This window comes from Phoxinus phoxinus (genome assembly GCF_949152265.1).
Source record: "Phoxinus phoxinus genome assembly, chromosome: 25".
NCBI classification, from domain to species: Eukaryota; Metazoa; Chordata; class Actinopteri; order Cypriniformes; family Leuciscidae; genus Phoxinus; species Phoxinus phoxinus.
This window is the reverse complement of record NC_136900.1, coordinates 20,641,244-20,665,989: the sequence shown is the minus strand read 5'-3', so window position 1 is coordinate 20,665,989 and position 24,746 is coordinate 20,641,244.

The window sequence follows — 24,746 nt, the reverse complement described above, 5'->3', positions numbered from 1 at the left end:
TACAATCGGCAGAAGTCAAAAGCTTAACATGACTTCAACGTCACCATCACTAAGCTTCCACAACTCTTTCAGCCTTTTACAAGTAAAAACTTTTCAAAAATCACAAGGGGTTATGGTGTATTTATATCGCTGAATAAAATGAGAATGAGGGTTTTGGCCTACAAAAATGCATCATCCCTGACAATTGTTTTTTAGTGAACCTCCCTGAAAACATAATAATATTTATACAGTTATAATTCATTAATAATCCAATGCTACTTTTTAACTTTAAAAATACATTTAATTAAATTGAAAATAATCAAGATTCAAAGAGTAAGGAAAATATTTCTTTAAAATACTTTTTGGCACATGACATTAAATTGAAACTTTTCTTGATTTTCCCACCAAAACCATATGAAATCAATATTAAAGAGCAATCCAACGTAAAATTGTTTGTTCAGATAACTCAATTTGGAAAGTTGGGACAACATTTGGACATGTTGAGAATCTAAATAATGTCAACAAAACAACTTTCTTTAGCAACATGTTTAGAACATTCTTGTTTAGTTCACTCAAAATAATAACTAACTCATCCTAATAAAATAATCTTTGTTTAAGCTACTTTTTTTGTTAACATTTGTTAGAAGAATATTTTGCAAATTGGATCTTTATTAAAATGTTTTTCAAAATGTTTACACATTGAGCTTTATATTAATTTAATAGGTTCCTTGTAATGCGTAGTACTTTTTTTCCCAGGCATATTTTGGTCCTTTTTGCTTCCATAATGTTGTATTTCAGACTGGAAAGAAAACATCCCCAAAAATTAAATATGAAAAAAGCGATATCCGAAATCCCCTCTGTAAAAACATTTAGAGGCCCGTTCACACCAAGAACGATAACTATAATGATAACTATATTAGCGTCCACACCAGCGGAATATAGCTATAGTTCTGTTTGTTATAATTGTGCGCTGCCGTTTTGTCATCTGCCGCTTTAAATGCTCTAGCTCTTTAAAGCAGGGTTGCTTCTGATTGGCTGTCAATGTTTTTATCGTTTATCAGCTGGAAAAAATAGTTCAGAAAGTGATTTAAACTATAAATCTATAAACTATATTGTTTCTCTGTGCTGTTAGGTTAGTTGTGGTGTGAACTCTGCTATTCTTTCATATTTAGAAAGATATTTAGAACTAGGCTATATCTTTATTGTTATCATAGCTATTGTACTATCATTGGTGTGAACAGGCCTAAACCTAATATTGTCAACAACAAGGAAGAAGAATTTTGAACCCAGCTTCATCCAATGTTCATATTTCTGTTCTAGAAATGTAAGCAAATTGGTGCATATTGAATTAGATAATACCTCATTTCCAAATATAACATTACAGAAAAGTACAATGTGATTAATCAAGTATGATGATATTTATAAGTTAAAGTTTTATTCATGTGTAGTGTCTGCCTAATTCAGCAAAGTTTTTTTTAATGACTTTTATGAATACTTAAGAGATCACCCTGTTAAATCATATGATTTTATTCCTTTGCTAGGAAAGATATGAATTGTGTTTATTATTTTTGCTGGCGTTAAATAGTGCCCAAGTGCTTTTTTTGGCTGTTGATACAGCTTAGACTCTAAAAGGACAATTTAATTTAAATGCTTTTATGATTTTATATGAATTCCTTCAATTCTGAAGTTTTAATATCATCGTATTTAAAATCCTCCCCTCATCGTATATTTAAAGGCCTCACTGTTTGTGTAATAAAATAATCTATAATAGTCCACTGAAGGGCAATAAAAATCACATTCTTGACTGCGAATGATACTCTGCGAGAATAATAACATGTTAATAAAATATGTTTTGGCACAGACTCATTTACATGATAGAATAACCTTCCAGAGAGAGAGAAAAAAAAAAGAAGCGGGGGAAAAAACAAGAGGATAATATATGCGGCGTGTTTGTGGTCATGCACTTCAGTTGTTTATTACCGAGAGAATTGCATTAAATCACCCCACAAGAGGAGTGTGTCGGGGGGGAGAACACAATGAAGCAGGCCTGTGGATATAATGAACTCCTGTGGGGATAAGCACACCTCACTATAAAGGCCTAACCGCAAATTAAGTGCTTGTTGCCTTCATGTCTCTGTAGAACACAGGCGTAGATATAACCTGCATGACTATGCGCCACGTTTGAGCTGTTGTCTTTTTCTCTACCGATGGAAAGGCAAAGACAAGAGAGGAGCGGAGAGACGCCACGGCCCTTTCCCATGGCGGCTGGTGGCACACTTGCCGTCTTTTGATTCCCTTCCATCTTCTGTGTGTAAGGAGGTCTGGTGTGCTCGGTATCGGCTGTTTTTCACATATTTGATTTAAACTTTTTATAACCCAAAAGCATTTAGGAATGATCTGTACGACTATTCGAGTAAGGCCAGCCAGGCCAGGACTGTTTTTTCCCCCCCGGAGGAATATTTTATTTATATGACGAGCCTCCATAGCTCAGGAGATTTCTCAGTTGTGTTTCAGTGAAGTGTCGACTTCATCTCTGAAGTCACTTTTAAAATTCCCTATAGGAAAAATACAAATAAAAATAGAAACAAACTAAATCATTGTTTACACACAACAGGGACAGACTGTCTATAATAATTTAATATATTTAGCAATTTATTATAATAATTATACCTGTTCATATGCTATGTATGCTAGTAATGCTATATATTATACATGTTAATATTACATAACATTATGTAAGTTTATTATATTATATTTATATTATGAATCCTTTATAAATCATATTATAAATCCTTAAAAAAAAGATATATGGAAACAAAACAAAATCATTGTTTATATACAACATTAACACATACGTTTTTTTATATAGTTTGTAATAATTATCATATATTTATAAATATTATTACATTTATATTTGTTTATAACAATAACATTTATAATTTAGTAATATGATACATGTAAAATGGTATAAATGTTTACAATATCATATTATATATTATATTATACACTCATTTCATAAATCACAGTTAAAAATATTGTTTTGCAATATTTTTGCAAACTATGCAATTATATTTATTTATAGTTTTGCTTTATCTGAACATTATATTATATTATATTATATTATATTATATTATATTATATTATATTATATTATATTATATTATATTATATTATATTATTGACATCAGATCAGATTTGGTCTTGTAAAAACTGATGAGAAAAGTTAATATTGAAACCTCTTTGGTTAGTAAATCTACATGTAAAATAGTAAATCTTTAGCAAATCTGAGCACAGTTGAGAGAGTTGAGTTCTCTTCTGAAAGTCGTGAGGATGCAGATGTAAGTTTTCAGAAAGCACTAGGTCCTGGGTTCATTTGCTGGGAAATGCTTGAACTGGATACTCGGAAACTGTAATGAAAGGTATTCTCTGCAGGAGAAATATCTGAAGATTTCCATTGGTGCTCCATTTTATCTCATTGGAGATCTTGGAGAAACAATTGAGATATTACAGAGAATTCCTTAGTGAATTTAAAGCGCTGTGCTATTTATCCAATACTAGAACAATGGAGGTAAGTCAGTTGAGAAACTCGTCACAAATAACTTTTTCCCCTTAAAACACCAGCTCACGTGAACTTGAGGAGCCACAAGGAACCTCTGACCGCAGATGAAGATTAACCGCCGCTGCCTCGGACACGTTGTGCCCGTCTTCATCTCCACAAACTCCCGCCTACAACAGATCCATCTATCACCAGCGATCAGATGGTGTTTTTCTAACCAAGCAACACACGGTGACACGTATTTTCCTCAATAGTCCTCGGTGAGCTTCTGTATCATAAATCATATCAGACAAAGCCCAGCTTGACCTCTAAATGGGGGAGATATTGTCGTATTCAGATTCTCAGTGGTGACGGTTGCTCATAACCTCGGGCGTTTTTGCTTGTCTTGGTTTGAGCTTTGAACAATGTTTGAGTAATCCCACAGGCCAGGCGGGAATAACAAACGATCCATGTCTCAGGCCCCATGGCACGTGCTCTCCAGTAGACTGAAGCACTCTCCATGTCTTCCTGTACCGGGTAGAGCAATTGCTTTTACTTTAAGTTTTTAAAGTATGGGTACACATATTCTTAAACATATCTTAATACAAAGAAATTCATACAGGTTTGGAACAACTTGAGGGTGAGTAAATGATGGCAGAACTTTCATTTTTGGGTGAACTGTCCCTGTAAGTGCAAAAGCACTAATATCAGCTATTTGAATTTAATATAAATTTAAAGCTACACTGTAGGAATTACTCCTATCTAGCGGTGAAATTGTATATGACTACCAACTGAATATTACTTTCAAGCTTAAAGCTACACTGTAAAAAGATTATATAATCAATAAGTTATGACCACATATGTTTTTACATTGCTTTAACACTTTTTAGAAGTTACAGAAGATTCAACACGTTTTTTTTAAAGTCAGTTTAATGTAATTTAAGTTGAAATGACTTAAACCTCCAAGTTGATTGTACTGTGCAATTAAGTGTCCAAAAACATAACATGCACATAAGTATGTTTTTTCTGTTATATGTACTTTTTGGGGGCATTGAAGGACTTGGGTTTGAGCACAAATGAATCAAGCTTCAAGATCATGTCTGGTATACATTTCTAACACCCTCTGCGATACCCATGCCTATTTGTCTGCAAACCGAGATCAGAGGAAGCGCAATCGATGTCCTCAAATTGCCTCCGGAACTTCAGTATCTAGGATTTGATTCAACGCTCCCAAAAGTGCATCTGCATACCGTTTAAACTTGGTTCCACCAGGCCTCTGCACATTTTTATGAATTCATGTACTCTCCAGGTACATTCAAGCGTCCCTCATTTCAGCCTAATGCTCCTCAGGCACCCGCTCGTTTCTTTTGTGTTAATTAGTCACTTGCCGTGCCTTAACAACCCGAGATCAGAGTCGACGGGGCAGTTTCTCTCTGTTCTGCAGCCTTTGATGATGGTTCGGCGAGCGGGGCTTGAGCTCAGGAGTTTGCTCGTGTGATGAAGCGCCGCCCTGAGCGTGCTCTTTTTCCCATCAGCCCCTTTGGCACCGGGAGGACGAGAGCATGGCTGCCCTGTAATGCCCACATTGCTTCTTATTGGCTATGCAATTTTTTCCACCAGCAATCCTCATTTCCTAGATGAAAGCCACTTACTGTAATATTGCCTCAGTATTTCCTAGAACTGTGGAGACCGAGTTCCATTTCTTTTGCAGAATTCAACCGTGTCTTTTCGCAATATGAGGTAATGGTGGATTAAGGAGTGTGGAAAGGGATTTCTGGAAGGGGGCAAACTGGTTTGTGTCATTGACTAGTTTAGAGTCTTTTCAGAGTGTTGGTCCCAGTCAGAGGGTCTCGCTAAATTATTGATCAATGAGACGAGCGGTGAAAACACAGCTTAGCATTATGCCCCCCTCCCCCTCTTTCTCTCTCTCACTTCAAGATACATCAAGCCCAATGTAAAAGCTTCACTGTGCAAAAAAGCCTTCAAGTTCAGTTCAATTATTCAGCATCCCTCCTCGATTATGAATTATTGAGGTAAAAGCATGTTCTCGTATATGGCTGTGCGTTGAGCTCAAGACACAAGTGATTCATTGGGAAGATAATGAAGAGATGCTGTCATTACAAACAGCGGTTTAAACTCTACGGAGCGAATGAATGAATGCATTGTAGAGTGAACGTGATATAAATATGGACCCCACCAATTCTCCTAATTCATGGTGTTATTGTGAACGATTTATCAGTGATTGTTATTTCACAAAAAATTGTAACCACTTGTTTTTTCTCTAAACACAACTTTGTGTTTCCGCAGATGTCATGTTGACCGCGTGGGCTATTGGATAAGAGGTCAATGACATAAAAGTGTTGCTAAAGAACTTGAGGCAAGTATATGTAAGGGATAATCCAAATTGTTTAATGCACAGCTAGCCGGATTATCCCGCTTATACCATGGTCATTTTCCGGTAAATGTGATTTCACCAAGTACACGATTCCAATTAACCAATTCCAATTAACATCCAATTAACCAATCAGATTTGAGGGACAAGTTTACAGTTTAAGTCAAGTTTAGGCTTACATTAACGGTATTATTGCACACCTTTCAGACAGACCATGTTATAAAACTAAATATATCATTTTTAAATGTTCCCCACACTAAGAAAATAATGGTTCTTTTAAGAACTGTTCACTGAAAGGTTCTTTAGGGAACCAAAAGTGGTTCTTCTATAGCTTCACTGTGGAAACCCCCTTTTAGAACCTTTATTCCTGCCCTATTTTCTTGTTGAATACACCATTTTACTTTGAGACGCATCATATTTGGTAAGTAAAACGGTTGGAAAAGGGCAACTCACACAGACTTTAAGAATTGATGTACTGTAATGTGCCAGCAAAGATACTTTGTTACTGCCAAAAACTCCTCGCGTCAAACAGAGTTTTCCAAAACGTGATTCACTTTACTCAACAAATTAGCCAAATTCAAGTTCCTCTACGGAAAAGATAACTTCAAAATTCAAATTGTGCCCCGTTCTCTTGATACAACAGCGTTACAATGCTGTCACAAGGCTAAATCCCATCTGTTGATGCAAATAACTCATCGGCGTCTGTCGAACCATCCGCTCTGGTGACGCGAGCTCGAGCGCCAGCTTCTGTCGAGAGGCCTCACTCCGTTTTATCTTGGCTTGGCGTGAGAGAAAAAGCAGATGATCCAATAAATTATCGATATCGCCCCTGTAAACCCAAGCCACTTTGGCTGCGTGGCACTTGGCGAAGAGCGGGCGGCCCCTAATCATTCATTCTCAGCAACTGCTCCCTGGCTCACGGCCTCTTTTGCTAGCCTCTATGGGCTCAAACTCTCCACAAGGTGTTTGACTAGACTGCTTAAATATTTTCATTGAAGAGTTTCTTTAAATGGGCAATGTGCACCCTCTCGTTTTCAGATTACAAGGGGATGAGAAGAATTATTTAAAGGGAGACTGCGGGGATAGGAAGCGAGCCAAGAGAGAGACAGGAAGAGAAATAATGAGAGAAAGCAAATCCGTTTGACTCGCTGCATTAGCTTCTCTCTTCGCTATCAGTCTGTTCTTAATGAGCGTTCAGTTGTTTCTAGACCCGGTCAGGACCGGGCCTCCTCGTTATTTCCCGAATCACTCCAGCCGTGCCGTTCGAGGCAGGGGCTCGATCGCTTCACGTCTTACGCCGGGATAAGCATTCGTCTGGCTGAGCGGGGCTTGGCCATTACACACAGGGGAACTGCACTAATGGAAGCGGGGCACAGGCAAGAACTGTTGCCCTTTCCCTAGCGGAGAAACTCACTCTCGCTTGAACCTTTTATTAGAACTCGATATTTAGGCCCACAGAGCAAAGGCCATTTAAGCAGACTGTTTCTGAGTAAAGGACATTGTTGTTTGTAAGCGCTTAACATCTTCGTGAGGCACTGCAAGTCTCTTGAAAAGTTCAGTTCCTCTCAAATCACAAATAATATCTCAGGGTTTTCATTGAGAATGTTTTCTATTTCTTTGCCATCAGAAAAAGACAGCTGGTTTAGGGGCTTGTTCTGTTAGAGCCACGGAAATAATGCTAAATGCTAATGCTAAACAGATATTTACAACTGACAGATTTAGCTAGCCAAATTAGACAGATGCTAATATGGACAGATCCTCGAAATTCTCATAAAGCTAGGTAAAAAATATATATTATTAATTGTTAGTTTTACTAACTACATTATTACACAACTACATTATTGTCTACTTTTCTATACTATCCTAGTACGTAAGCACTTAACAGGTGCAAGTGTCTAAAAATATCTCTGAAAGGAAGTGACAGGAGTATTCTGATTGGTTACATGCAAGCAACGCCCCTAACTCTTTTTATGCTGTTTATAGAGCCAGAAATGCCCGTTCACACCAAGGATGATAACTATAGTGATAACTATAACTATAAAGGTTTAATAATTATTCTAATTATATGAGAATAGCAAAAGTCCACACCTCACTATAACAACACAGCAGAACGATATGGAATCCCTTTCAGAATGTTTGTTTCCCAGTGGTTTCAGAAACACGCTTTTAAAAAACTTGAGCATTTCAAGCGGCAGATTACATTACTGCAACGCATGTTTATAGTGAACAGAATGCTGGTATGTATTTATCTTTACAGTTGTCGTTCTTGATGTAAACAGCCCTTAAAACTGCCATAGAGCTTATTTGGTGATATCTACCAAGTGTTTAAGCAAAAAAAATTTAATTTAATTGCAAAAAAAAATCTCCCTAAGCCATAAAAAGAGCAACCTCTAAGCAATAAAAATGTCTTCAGGGCTTGTTCTTTTGGTTAAATTGACATACGGACCTCATGAGTGAGTCTTGACATTAAAGACTCCCTGAGGAGGACATGCCAGTTTGAATAAAGTGCATGCATTGACTTTATCAGTGAAAAATCAATATGGACCTTTTCAAATAGCAGTTTCATGTCCAGAGGTTTGATTTCCCATCTTTTTTATGTTCAGCCCCAGCAGTTGGCTGAGAAAGCTGCTTTTGGCGATCCTCTGCAGCATAAATACGTTCCTGTGTTTTGAAATATGTTACTATTGCATGCAATAATGGGCTTTTGATGCACAGCTGGAACTATTGATATGGACGTGTTGAGATGTAAACACAAGGCTGTGCCTCTCCTGCAGTTTTTTGGGGGGGATCAGGGTGTACGAGAGCATGCATGCAGAAGCCCCTGCAAGCCCCTCAGTTCTTCTTACAGTGTGCAGTTTAAAAGGGTTGCATTCTCTAGGGTGAGAAAGAGGCAGAAAGAAAGAGAGAGACTTTCATTAGGCAGTCAGGCCTGTAACCCAGCTGGATGTGACTGCCAGTTGGCTGGGCAGTATTTGCAGTCTGTTTGTATGTTTACGCATGGATTCAAGTATACACATAAAACACACTCATGCATGCTCACTAACAACACCCTTCATTATTAACAGCATTCCTGGACACTGCGGCACAGATTATTTTCATGATGGGTCCTTACTTTTATGTTTTCTCAAACAATACGGCTTATATACATACTATATATATACCAATCTTCTAGGACTTCACAACCAAACCTAGTAAAGAAAAATGTTCCAGATGCATCAGTCTGTTAACCAAAAAAAAAAATAAATAAATAAAAAAAATACGGCATAATATAATTAAAGTTGTCATGAAACAGAAGTTAAGATAGTCTTTTCTTCCCTATTGTGACATGTGTCCAAGTAAAACGGCATCTCTAACTTGATTTTGTCCATCAGGAATTGATTGGATGGTTGAGGTTTGCTATTGGTCGATCTCATGTGAGTGACAGGTTGTCCCGCCCTCGTGCCAGTAAACACTTCATCAGAGAAGATAAGAGAAGAGAAGAGAAGAGAAGAGAAGAGAAGAGAAGAGAAGAGAAGAGAAGAGAAGAGAAGAGAAGAATTTTCAAACAATGATGTGGACGGATTAATAACATAATAAATAGGCATATGTAATATTCCATAAAAAATAGGAAATGTCAGTTTAGATTTCATTTTGACATTAAAGCAGGGGTGGTAAAATGCCCTTTTCACAAGATGTAAAATAAATCTCTGATGTCCCCAGAGTGTGTGTGTGAAGTTTTAGCTCAAAATACCCCACAGATATTTTTATATAGCATGTTAAAGTTGTCACTTTTTGAGGGTTTGCAAAAACACACTGTTTTGTGCCTGGCCCTTTAAATGCAAATGAGCTGCTGCAGAGGGCGGGGTTTCAAGAGCTCATGTGTGTTAGCAGCTGCTATTACCTCACGCACACACACTAAAATTACAGAAACTGTTCTGTCTTTAATGTTAAAACGGAGTCAGACAAAGATGGAGAGACTCAAGAAGAAGTGACAACATGTAGAATGCAACAGGACGTCTCTGAATGGTTAGTTGATGAATTTATGTTGCTGATGTGGAGTTAACTATCTTCAATTAGCATATTCTGTCATGATGATCTATAAATCGCTCGTATAGGAACTGTTGTGAGATGCACACAGAGTGACTTTCTATTGCATGTGAAAAGATGGATGCTAAAGTTTGAGCTGACTCACAAATGTACTCGACTACAACGACTCTCCCTCTTCTCAACATGGACTGTGTTCCCGGGGGCGGGGCTTATGTACATTTTAGGTATCTTAATAAGTGAGTCACTGAATTAATTAAATCGATTTGTTAAAAAGCATTGATTCATTCAGGTACGAAGCACCGCAACAGTCGTGATGGTTAATGTGACCTCATTTGGAACCATCAATGGCGGGGACAGGGAGAAAACTAAATAAGTTCTCAATATTAAGTTCTTATTAATCGAATTGTTGTATAAAACATTATCACACTTGCTGATGTCGGCCATTGTACCTCACAAACTTGACAGTCACAAACATTCCCTCAGTGCGAATTGCTGAGACGTTTTATGTTGGCAATTTATGGTTCAACGATATCGTTTAGTGCAATATACGGCTAAAATACGCTCGAAATTTGAGTGAATGTGAAACAGAGTTAGCAGACCCTTTGTTCAAAGAGGAAAAAAATCTTTTGAAAGATATTTATCACAGCTCTGGTCGTGATTTCGAACAGGAACTCTTACTTTTGTCTACAAAACCAGTTCATCCTCTTTTCTTTTCTTCTTCTTTAAAAAAAAATCTGTGTCACTATTTCATAACTGCAGATTCAAATGTTGTGTTTCATGTGTATATAACCTCATTCGTGAAAATTATGCTTCATAACTGAGAAAGGTTTTTCAGATGGATGTTCCTTTATGCGTATATTTGATATGTAACTTGCTTTAGGCACAATGTTCCAGATATTACCCAGCTTCCCATTTAGCTGTATTTTAAAGGAATTCAATATGCGGGTTTCAAATGATTTCAAAACACATCTTCATATTCCTTCTAATGTTAACTGTTTGTGTGCTTTACTGAATGCAGTTGCAAATACACATGTTTGTATAGCCTAGTGAAGACCCCACTTTATCATTTTACAAAAAAATTATAATAAATATAATCATTGAACGTTTTCCAAATTATAATGATGATATTTTTTTATGAAATTGTATGATATTATAGAATTATATATATTTTTTTGCAAAACTTATATTTCATAATATTTTGAGAACATATCCTTATTAAATGTAAATGATTTCCACTTTTTCATTCGCCCTTTTAATGAGCGGCCCACTCTTACTGTTCACAAGTGATAACCAGTGTTTGAAACTCATTTTCAAAGGATTTTTTTTTAAGGACCACTGGTCATGCACTTGTTTGTGTCCTAATACGCCACTTCTAGCCTTTCCACCATTTCTGCTAATTAGAAACTCTGTTAGGGTTTCATCCACACTGGTTTTCCATCATTTGGAGGCTCAATTCAGAAAAACAGCAGGTTGTGCTTAAATAAAATGTTCTCTTTGAATAGCTACTGTCTTTATGTTGCAGTTTTAATTACTATGTTCAAATGTTGGCATACGACTCTATGACAGTGCTATGGACTGTGGTATTAAAAAAAAGCGAAAACAAAGGCAGATGCAATAGTGGCCCAGGTTACACGAGCTCAATAACTTATCATGAGCGCTCCTTTGGGTTCATGTCAAAGGATTCAACCCCCGCAACTCCTGTTGTCAGGAGAACAATGGGCATTTCACAACTTTACCAGGTTGGCGTTGAAAAAATGTTACCAGAATAGGATAAAACAAAGAAAGCAGGCCAAAGCTGAACGAGGGCAACATCTACCCCTCCCAGAGGGAGCAGCAATGCTCCCCTACCCCTCCCCTTTAAAACTTTGGTGTACTACAAAGGCACTAAAAAAAACGAGGCCCGCTCGAACATCCAGTGTGTCCAAGACTGCGGAAAGATGCCTTCAGAAATAAGCCCGCAGAAAAGACATATTAAAGATCAATTAGCTTAACATTAGTTATTTGTAAGAAATCTTTTCTACATTCACTGTAAAAAAGAAATAAAAATGTTGGTTTAACTTAAAAAAGCAAGTTACCTTGTTGCCTTCAAATTTCGAGTTTGAAGAAGAATGGTTTAATTCAAAATAGTATGTTATCTTCACACATTAGTTATCGAAGTTGATTTGACAAAAGATAAAAAGTTGTGATAACAAACCCTAATAATCTGTAAACGACTAATGCGACTAAAAATGATGTTTGTTTGGACATTAAAGGCCTTTATGAGTGACCGATTTCAGCCGCAGCTTCAGCGTCTATTTATAGTGTAGGGGGCGGGACGCTTCAGATTCCCGAGAGCATTTGATTGGACAGATAATCTGATGAGAAGATGAAGTGCAGAGTGAAGTCATCAAAAACGTTTATCCGGAAGTGAGAGACTATGTTTTAAACGCTTATATCCTCTAAATGTGAATTGTGTCATTGATTCATTGTTTTGGAGCACACTAGCTTATAGATAACAGTAAGGCTAACATATTCATACTGAAAGCCAAATTGTTTTTCAATTTTGATTTCATGGGGACTTTAATTTGGAGGGTCTGACAACACAAATGACAGCTTTCGTACCATGACTGAGGGATATATGTACTTTACACTGCCTTTCAAATGTTTTTGGAGAGAAAATAGTACTTTTTAATCAGCAAGGACTGACAGGTTAAATTGATCAAAAAGTGACAGGAAAGACATTTATAATGTTACACAAAATTTCTATTTTAAATAAACGGTTCCTTTCAAATGTAGATGCGTCTTTTTTTAAATGGCTCATAAAGGTCAGAGGTCACATCTCATTTTCTGAAGCCATGTTTTCTGGACATTTTTGTGTACTTAAGATGTATTTCTGAAATTTCATCAGCTAAAAGACTGCACGTTTTCATTCAAATTAAATGTTGCGTTAAAACATTTGTTTTACTAGCAAATTACATTTGAGTGGGATATTTGACTATAACTATGGCACAAAATGAGTTATTCCATAGTTAGTGCTCAAAATACTGTGTGATATGATATTTTAGCATGACTTATTTCAGATTTCATGACATTATTACAAGACAAGGGAAACACTAAGATAGACAGTTGATGTTTTTCTGTCGTGTTGCACTATGGGAACGTTGCTCAGCTTGTCATGTGCTGCTTTTTGACTTGTCATCAGGTGCTCATCTCCGGTGGCCGTGAGCCATCAGCGTGCCACGTCAGGCATGGAGAGGCAATCACGACGGAGCGCCCATATTTTTATTTATTTATAATCCCAGCGAGCGTCCTGACTGACAGAGTTCCAGAGGTACAGCACCGGGCCGGAGTGTTTATCTCTCTGGACCGATGCCACAGAAACGGTGACGGCGCTCCCCTGTGGTGCGTGTGTATTTGTGATAAATAGAAGAAGGGAGTCAGTCAGTCTTTGTCGTGGCGAGGCAGCCGGTTGCAACACTGAGCACAGGGGATGAGGATTGTTGTCCCGAACTACACTATGCCTGAGTAAAAATCATGAACGCTGATACCTGGGCGGCGAGGAACTCTGGGACGATTATTTAACAGAGACGAGAGAGCCGGCCGGTCATTGCCCTGTCAGGCAGATGTGTTATTCAGAGGCTGTTGGTTTATCGCTTGGCGAGCGCACTCAGTCGTGCACGGAGCCACAGACCTTGAAGTGATGGGCAATCACATGGCCTCAGGCGAAGAAAAGTGAGTGAGAGAGAGAGAGAGAGAGAGAGAGAGAGAGAGAGAGAGAGAGAGAGAGAGAGAGAGAGAGAGAGATATTTGAGACTATGTGAATGCAATAGTCGTGTTTGCTCACATGCCACAATTCAGCTTTTTTTTTTTTGCCAGTTAGGGTACGTTTACACAACAACGATGTACCAAAAACGGAAAAGTATTTCCTTTGCGTTTTTCGCGTACAGATGACAACGTTGTCAATACAATCCACCTTCACACGGATCCGCAAAAAAACGACTAAAACCGCTGTGTTATGCATGCCAGGCCAGTAGGTGGCGATGTCACTTTGTAAAGAAACAGACGCCACTGGACTGAACATGTAACACGCATGCGCATGACGGCAGTTTTCACAAATTCGTGGTTTTGTAGTTTACAAAGAGACAATATCGTATCGTTTTAATTTTTTTTTTGTTAAAGTTTGCGTTTTCGGGCCCCAAAACGCTGGTTGTCATGTAAATAAATGTCCAAAACGCATAAAAAAGTTTCTGCTTTTAGTTGAATTATAATTATAATTCAGGGGTGTGTGTAGGCTATAGGCTATTATATATATATATATAGAGAGAGAGATATACATATATAGCCTATATATAGATATAGATATATACAGCTAATTTAATTCTTAATAAAGGTTAATAAAGGTGTATATATATATATATAGGCTATATATATATATATATATATATATATATAGCCTATATATAGATATAGCCGATATAGATATAGATATAGCCTGTATATATCTAGATATAGATATATAGGCTACAGGTAATTTAATAGACATGTTGTCACAATGTCTTTTAAAGGCAATTATAAAGGCATCAGATCAAATCTCATGTTGGTCAACATATGCTTTAATTTATAAATTGCCTAAAATTATAAATACATGTGTAAAACACAAAATATGCAAAACACGAGCTTCGGCATTTATGAAATTACACAGTTCGACCTTTTGATTCAAATTCGACTCTTGAATGTCATTGTGGTTTTATTATGTTCAGTTGTTATCCAAAATAACAAAATATGGAGGATAAAATGAAGCAAAATTATCCCAATGTATGGCATCCAAAATGTCTGTTTGTGTATGGCTTTTTGACGTAAAACCTTACAGTTACTCACATACAGTATAGCTATTGTGACAGCTATCCCCCGTCTCACCTGCTGTGCTATTACAAAGATTTAGCATACATTAATAGCCTACTCTTTTTTTAGAGAGAGAGAAAGGGGCTAAACAAGCGTAATAGTTTCACAGTTGCTCTGCAGTTTCCATCCCGCCTCAATTTGAGCTGATTCTGTCAGACATTAATGTTTCAGAACAGCGAACAGCAAGTCATTCACCAGTCAGCAAAACACGTCTCTTATTTTGCTCTCTGTCGTCATGTTTCTTCCCAAACTTTCAGCTGGGGAAAGACAGTTCTAATCAGGTTGGCCGGGAACAAAAAGTGTTTAATGTCCTAATGGAACGACAGAGTTCCACTTTTAAAAAGCCACACATTACTTGTAAAGTGACTTCTCCGTGTCGTTACCTGAGTGCCGGCGGTTTATTTTTACCTCCCTTCTCCCCTCCTCATTCTTTAGCCGCTTCGGGAGATGGCGTTAGTTTGGCTTCATCTCTGACAAAAGATAAATGAGCTCGGGGTCTGTGGTGATCCACTATGGCTGCCAGGGGGTTCCAAAATAGCAAACTATTTTTCATAACGGGCCAAGTGATATGGAGTAGGATGCAGCAGGCGGGCTAACATTTACCATCTCCGCGAATATATATACAGAGATTCGATTCTTTTCCTTTCCGTTAAAGTTAACTTGCGAAGTTAAGGTTGCCTGACGCGACTGAAGGGTGTTGAGACTGAACGGGATTGTTTGTCCGTCTTTCTCCTGCATGATGCGCTCAGATAATCTCTTCATCATTAAATATGCAAGGTGGTTTCTGTTGTGAATAAAGAACATTGTAATAAATTGCAGTATATACCTGACTAGTTGCTGTACTTTCACAGTGGAAGATATACCATTTATTATTATTAATCAAATTGCAACTGTGATCATTTATGCGTACATTACAATATGTGGTGTATATTTACACATTAATTGTAATAGTGTGACCAAATATTGATACTATCCTGTTTTTTTAATTCCCATGCAGGATGAAACTATGCAGTTTTCACTATTAATAATGCAACAATTTGTCATCTAAAATAATTTAAGTATTGATATCTGTATTTATCCAGTTAACAACTATGTTATTATAAGCCCCTTATAAAATGTATTATAATTTTGTTATTTTTATATTCATATTAATGGTACTTAACAATTAGTAGTATCTTAGTTAACACAAACTAATAATGAACAATACCTCTACAGCATTAATTAATTTGAGTTAATATTAATTTCAACATTTACTAATACATTATCAAAATCAAAGGTTGTATTTGTTAACATTAGTTAATGAATTAACATGAACAAACAATGAACAGCTGTATTTTTAATAACAAAGATTCATAAATACTGTAATGAATTGCTCATTGTTAGTTCCTGTTGGTTAATACATTAACTTATGGTAACTAATGAACCTTATTGTAAAGTGTTACCATATTCATTTTAGGAGCAGTAATAATACTTGTCATTATACATTAGTTATTATTAATGTTGTTATTTTTTTCTCCAAATGTTTTATCTAGAATTCCTTGGGAGATTAAGATAGAAAGACACTAATGAGACAATTATTGACATACACCTATTATTATTAATGGCATAACTCAGATAATTTGGTCATAGATCATTTGAGTACAAATGATGTTGAAATCCCTTCTAGGAGACACATGCGAGATTACTGTTTTTTTTCTTTTTTTTTCTCGTGATAAAAATCAAGAGACATCAACAACATTCTCCATTTAATCTCATTGCTGTTTAAGAGAAATAACTAATTCTCATTTTGAGAAACGCAAGGATTTACACTATTATCCCACAATGCATTGCAATATGCTCTTTTTTTGTCATAACAGTATTTTTTGTTATGACAGAAAAAGGCCTGCATTGATTTTGAAGTAAAATTCAGAGTATTTTAATTTTAATAAATTACTGTAAAATTTACAATAGCAAAGGTTTCTGTGCAAATCAAACCCTAGCGCCGCCCAGCACTTTCCCTGCCGCGTGATGTAATTAATGTGGTGTTGTAGAACAGCTCAAATCCTTTGATAACCTCTGTTCTGCATCTCAGATCCGGCCATTAATCATCCTCACAAACATGAGCGAGAGAAGAGGGCAGAGTAAAAAAAAAAAAAAAAATGCAAACGGAATAAAAGAAGAAATAACGATATTTTTTTCCCCTCCTCGGGAAACTGTCCTGTGTCAACAGGAGCCACGGCAGGAATTTTGAAAGAAAGTTTCCATTTAAATGAGCGCTGGCGAGCCGCAGAGACGCTTTGAAGAGCCGTGAGCGAGGCACAAACAAGAGCCTGCGTTTCGGAGCCGCCGCTGACACCTGATGAGTGATCAAACGCTGGCTTCCTTCCACCTAAGATCCTACGTTGTAGTCTGATAATTCAGGAGACCATGTTACTAGAACGTCCCTACAATCAACATGTACAAAAACCCTCCCATCACAACCCTGTGTGCCCTCAAAAGGATGCTCTTGTGGCTCTGGGTTTGTTGTTTTCTTTTAGCGAACAAAACGTGCGGAGTTTGTGCTGGATGATTCACTGTAGTTATTTCGAACTGGCTCGAAATGGCTGGAAACACAATAGAGGACTTGCCTGCTAGGCAACAGGTGGCAGAGTGAGGGCCTTCGAGTTATTGAACGAACACATCTTTACAATTACTGCACGTCTTTTCATGACTGTATAAAGGTACGGTTCAGATTTAAAACAGCAAAAATGGATAGATTACCGTATATCAAGGCCTCCAACATACAGTATTCTGAATGCTGTAGGATTTCAGAGGTGCAGAGGACACGTGTGTTTATGGGCAAAATAAATGTATGTTTTCACTGTCAACAAAGCCAAATAATTTGATAATCTGCTGAAAGCTGCTTACAGTGGCGTGCGCAGTTTAATACGTTTTCTGTGGTAGAAAATCTACGGAATAGATGTAAAGTCAATGGACCTCGATCATAAAACCTTCGTAAATATAGAAGTACATTCTGAGCAATTTGCACATTATACATGAACCTCTCCTCCAGATGTACAAGCGAACGTACATACACCTCAGATTTAAAGGGATAGTTCACCCATCATTTACTCACCCTCAAGTTGTTCAGAACCTGTGTGAGTTTATTTCTGTCGAACACAACAGAAGATATTTTGAAAAATATTGGTAACCAAACAGTTGATGAACCCCATTGACTTCCATTGTATTTCCCCCCCATCCTATGGAAGTCAATGGGCTCCATCAACTCTTTGGTTACCCATATTCTTTTAAATATCTTCTTTTGTGTTCAGCAGAAGAAAGAAATTCATATTCAAATTCTGTCTGGAAAAGATCTCAGATCAAGAAGCAGTATATTGGAATGAATGAGGCATTTATATTGGCATTCATATGTACTACTGTACACCCAAAGCGCTGTGGACCAATTTGGACCAATAAATGACTGTGCCGTGTAGCGACATCCTGGTATCGTTTTACTATACGACGGATCAGAAGAACAGATTTTCAGTCTGTTGTTGATTTAATTGTAGCCCGTGCCGCTGTGGGCTCATTGATTTCACGGCTGGAGCTGGTCTGAGATCAGCTGAAGTGCAGCGGTGAATGACAGCACTCCAGTGGTGCGGGGAAGCTGAGGTGAAGCCTGCCAGACCGGGCACACCTGGGCCTGCTGGCAGATGGTGAGGGCTCGGAGAGGTTACGCGAAACCGTGCCCAGCCATATGTCTTTCAACAGTACAGAAACTTCTGGAAGCCGCGAGAGCTCCATCACGGCTGCGACCCGAACGAGTGCAGACCGAGCGTGTTCCAGCATGATCCCAGACCAGGTGTTGGGCAAATTGTTTCCTCGCGCCTTCCTGATTGGAGAGCGGCTGGAGAACAAGAAGGAGGGCCGCGTGGATGAGTCATTGACCTTTAGCTGAGAACAGGAGTGTCACGAGGAGCCTGATGGTACATTTTCGCTTTTATTTTCTGATTATTTTTTTCATTGCTAGCAACATTTTGCTATAATGATCAGATGCATTTGATATCTTCACATGATATGTAATACATGATATGTTCATTGTTTTTTTTTTTTGTTTTTTTACCCACAGATGATACTTTTTAAAGTTTCAGGGAGTTTAAAGGACCCCACAAAATCCGTCATCATTTACTCACCGTTGTGCCTATCTAAACCTTTATAAAACACAAAAGGAGATGTTTTGAAGAATGTCCCAGCTGCTCATTTACACGTAATGAAGATGAATGGGGACAAATGTTGTCAAGATTCAAAGAGGACAAAAAACAGCATGAAAGTGGTTTATTATTATATTCCAAGGCTTCTGAAGCCATATGATAGCTTTGTGTGAGGAATAGACAAAAATGTATCTCGTTTTTCATTAAAAATCTTTCTCTTCACCGTAGTTCTGAGATCAAACGTCTGTCTTTTCAGAACACAACCCTGCATGACTTAAAGGGATGGTTCGGAGTCATTTCAACCTAGGGTCCTTTGCACCATGACCTCGAGCCAAACACCCCCCCCCCCCACCAGAAGCTTTTTCCCCCTTGGTGGAACATTATTAAAGTTAGAGCTTATTTGGAGATATCAGCCGAATGGCTTAGTGCAAGCGCTAACGGATCCAAGTTTGTATCTCTTAAATTACCCCACTAATAATGCCCGGGATGGTACCAAACTAATACAGTAGTACAAATAGTTTCTGTACTCATAAAACGAGGCATTGGAAAGTTTGTAAGTACATCAGGAGTTTATTTAAATAACACTTGCCTGATGGCTTATGCTATCGATAACCTGGACTTTGGGAAAAGTCCATAAAAGTCCTGACAGTTTTTTTGATATATCCACATTTTTTATTATTTTTTCCGAAGTGTTGACAACTTAGTGTTAACTAATAATTGTTGTAAATTGGTACTACCAACAACATATTAGTGCATTCCTGGAAATGGGCGTTATTACACTTCGTCCTTATGCATCGCTTTCTGCCAGAACTTTAACAGACTTTTCCCAAATCACGGAAGTGACCTCGACGTACAGGTTAGCGATAGCGATAGCATACGCCATCAGGCAAGTGTTATTTAAATAAACTCCTGATGTAGTTACAAACTTTCCAATGCCTCGTTTTATGAGTGCAGGACCTGTTTGTACTACTGTATTAGTTTGGTACCATTCTAGGCATTATTAGTGGGGTAATTTACGAGATACATACTTTTGGACCCATTAGCGCCTGCACTAACACACACACATACACTAAGCCATTCGGCTGATATCTCTAAATAAGCTCTAACTTTAATAATGTTCGACCAAGGGAAAAAAGCTTCTGGGGGGTGTTTGGCTCGAGGTCTGGTGCAAAGGACCCTAGGTTGAAATTACTCCCAACCATCCCTTAAAGAGGGTGTTTTCGAGTCCAAATGGTGTTGAAGGTACTCAGGTATTTGAAGAACACGGCCTCAGTCATGCTGTCCAAGAGTTTTCTTGCTTCAGTATGTGTATATAATGGGAAATCCAACTATTTCAACCTTGGAATCAAGAATATTGGCTTCTAGTCATGCTTCTGTAATAGAAGACCACAATATTTGAAGAAGCACTCCCCGTGGATCCTGGTGAGATTGAGAGTCTTCCATTTTTTTATTCAGTGATCTCACGTTGTCGATGACTTGTGATATGTAAGTTCTTAATCTTTTTTTATTCCAGTTCCATTGGACATTTTGTCTTCAAGTTTTTTTTTAAACAAAGGATGAAGGTCCAGCAGCTGTTGCTTTGTGTGGAAGAATCAGTCTTGCAGTCTGAGGTTAAAACAATAGTAGAAATGGCAAAAAGAAGATATATTATTTACTGTCATTTGCTAATGCAAAAAATGCTTAATTTGCCACTTAAAGTGACATTAAAAATGACATTTTAAATGGTATCTTATGTTTGCCCATTCAAACAGCCTTTTTCAGAAATCCAGAAAGAATACAAAGACACTCTTATGGCCATATTTTTCGAACTTTGGGCTATTTTTAGCCCCAGGATTTCAGCTTAAGTGATCTCTGAGCTCCTTAGACTTTCATTCTTGACTAATTTTTCATGGTAGATTTCTGTACTATGGTAATACTGAGTCTAGAAGCTTAACCATATGCCGAGTATGTATGTTTGTAACCAAGCCTATATTTAATTTTTTGAAAGAAACACAGCCAAAATGTCTCTGATAAGATTGAAAAGAAATACATTTATAATGCAGATATTTATCAACCAGAATAAACTAGATTTGAATGATTATAAATATTGAATGAATATAAAACCCCATCATATATATGACGTTTGACCGTTCATCACTCTAATCACCAAAGACTCGATAGCTCTTCTTCCCGAACACAATGCCAGTCTGTGCTAATGGCAGTGCCAGCCGTGTCCGTGAGGGCCTCAGAAATGATTGATAGATAGAATTATATCAAGGTGACTTCTCTTCCTCTCCATCAGGTTGTTTAGCTTGATCGATAATAAGAAACACGTTTAATAGGCAGCGCTGAACAGTAAAAGCCCATTTATCAGTGCAGTTAGCATCTCCCCCCGCTGTCCCCAAGATGACACCAGACCATAAACCTATGGGTCATATAGTTACTGAAAATTATTAATATATTAGTATATTGTATAATACAATTACTGAAATTCTGAAAAAACAAAACAAAAAGCTACTTCAATTTGGTTGTTGGTTTGCTTTTTGCTTTATGTTTTATGTTTTGCTTTGTTGTGTTTTGTTTAGTGTTTTTTTTGCTTTAATTTTTGTTTAATGTTTTGTTTAGCTTTTTTTCATTTTTGTTTATTTTGCTTTGTGTTCAGTTTTTGTTTTGTTGCTTTTATTTTTGTTTAATGTTTTTGTTTGCTTTGCTTTGTTGTTGTTGTTGTGGTTTTTTCATTTTTGTTTTCTTTTGCTTTGTGTTCTAGCTTTGTTTAGTTTAGCGTTTTGTTGCTTTAATTTTTGTTTAATGTTTTTGTTTGCTTTGCTTTGTTGTTGTTGTTTTTTCATTTTTGTTTTCTTTTGCTTTGTGTTCAGGCTTTGTTTAGTTTAGCGTTTTGTTGCTCTGCGTTCTGTTTTATGTTTTGTTTTGCTTTGTTGTATTCAGTTCAGTTTTTGTTTTGTTGCTTTGCTTTTTGTTTTGTTTAGCTTTGCTTTGTTGTGTCCAGGGTTCGTTTCGTTTAGTGGGCTGTTGCTTTGCTTTTTGTTTTGCTTGGTTGTGTCCAGGCTTTATTTTGTTTAGTGTGTTGTTGCTTTGCTTTCTGTTTCTTTTTGTTCGTTTTTGTTTTGCGTTGTGTTATGTTTCTTTAATTTTTGTTTAATGTTTTGGTTTGCCTTGCTGTGTTCAGTTTTTGTTTTGTTTAGTGTTTTGTTTCTTTGCTTTTATTTAATTTTTTGTTTTGTTTCATTGTGTTGTGTCCAGGCTTTGTTTTGTGTAGTGTGTTGTTGCTTTGTTACTTTTTTATATATTTTTTCAGTTTTTTTTCCATATTATTTTACTGTATGTTTCGGTACTATCATGTTTAGTTTTCCACAAAAACAAAATAGCGGTCCTTTGACGGACACCCCACCACAGCTGCCGTTAAGTAGAGGTGAACGGAGAGGAAGGATTTACTATTTGGCTTTCATTGCAACCCATCATGGCTCATCGCCTCAAGGCAGAGGTGTCGACTGCAGACTGCAGGAAAAGCCCTTTAAATGAGCGAAGGGTTGAGTCGTTCATGCCTGTTACACGAATGAAAGACTTCCTCCAGAGAGCAACACACACACACACACACACACACACACACACACACACACACACACACACACACACACACACACACACACACACACACACACACACACACACACACAGCCGAGGCCTCAGAGGGGACCTGACCACTCTGATGAAATAATCACTTCAAGAAAGATTTCCTATGGCTGGGGCAGACCGAGAGAGACCAGCGGGTCATTTTATTAGAAGGGAAAACACACACACACAGACTCATCCTCTTTCAAGCAGTCTGACAGGCAGAGGGGCTTTGCATAATTCTGGCAAAGATGTCTGACGTCCCCCGGTGTGATGTCGAGTTTGCATGAGTCTCCCCGGTGATATTATCAGAGGATCACCTCAGCTGCAGTTCATTCCCCTTTTATCAGTCTTGTTCTCTGACCATTTGGCCGAATGCCCCCTCACGCATCCTAACACACACATAGCAGACGTTGCCTAAGGGCTACAGCAAATCCCAGCGTCCACACAAAGACTGCCCCATGCGCAGAGCCATAAATGACAGATCAAACATTACTGTTATTTTTCAGCTGTTTTCTCTCAACTGCCTTTGTCTGTTTCAGAGTAGCTGATGTTAATATGACCCAGTCGAGAGGAAGTTCCACATGTCGTCCAGCATGCTGTGTTATTTAGCAGCTACACAATGCAAAAACACAACAGGATATCATTTTTATTTAAAAAAAGGCCATTTTGACCACGAGCTGATCTATCAGATTTTGGCATTATTAATCAGTTCAGTACAGTGGTAATGCAGTAATGGGATTTATCAATGCAATACACTATATTCAAAAGCAATTGCAATATAAAGTTGAGTTTGATTTATCAGATAGCATGACCAGTGATTTTACTAGTCTGAAAGAAACTAGCCAGTTAAAGATGTTGTTGTTTGGCAAGAAAGGTCAAATTCACCATTAGTCTTACAGAATTCCTCGAGGACCGATCCATTTTGTTCTAGAGCTATAGTCTCGCTCTCTTAGTTCGAGTTGGAGCGAGTGCTCCTGTCAGAACACTCGCTAGCTTTATGAGCCGCACATATGTGTCTCTACTCTGCTGAGTTCAGATATCAAACACGAGCAGACAGATGAAATCCCAGGACGAGGCAGCGAATAGCCAAAACCGTGGCACCTCACCTCCATGAGAAGATTATGCAAACCCTGGGGGAAGGTGATGGATTCTTCCCCTTACCCGGCATGAGAGGACCAGATGCCGGAGAAAGATTCCGGGCGTCACCAGAAGTAAAATATGAGCACTTGGTTCAGCAGCTCAGAAAAGTTTTTGGGGTTTTAGAGTTTCCGAAACTTCTTATATTCTTTAAGAGGACGACGGGGGGGGCGGAATAAAGACATCTCTGGTCCTTTAGTCTGGAGGTTTATACGTTTCTTTACCTGGGTCGAAGCTATTGAATTGAGACGTCCGCTCATAACAGTAGATTTCAGTTGTGTATCCGTTGAAAAAGAACCACTTATAAATTACATGCAATTTGAAGTCTAAATTGGACCATTGCACAAAATTCAGGGACTTTCAAGGTCAAAACAAGAACAGACATATGGCGGAGCGACATGCCTTTCATGAAAGGTTAGAGTTGCGTGAAGAAATATCCCTAATAGTGAAGAGAAAAAAACGCAAACCTCTTATCAAGGTTATTCTTGTAAGACGCCAACTGGGAGCAATACCTCGCTGAACCGTAGCCTGAGATGTATATGACTTTTCAAAGATATTCTTTAAACACACGCAACTTCAGCCGCTCCCTTTTTGTTCCAGTTCAAAATGAGATTTCCCCAGCCATTATCCATTATCATTCCTGTGAGCCATTAGCTAATGCATAGTTTATTTAGAAAAAGGGGCATTAGGCAGGTATGGAAGGCGAGGGGGAGCGGGAAGACTGATCTGGTGGCGCTGGCGGAGGTAGCAGTGCGCTGCTCTGAGTTATGGACATCCAGCAGAGAGGAGTCTCTTCATTAGGGCGGTGATTAAAATTGATGGGAGCCCAAGGAGCCGGGACTGGGGCTCGGCTCCCTCGAGCATAGCTCTCATTCTCTGCTCGTTTATTTGGGAGTTTGAGCTGATCAATAAACAGTGCCTGGAGCTCACCATGAGGTCTGGCCGGGGGGATAGAGATGGGGAGAGGGAGGGAAGAGAAATGCGGAGGCAGGACTGAAGCGACATGTTTTGTTTC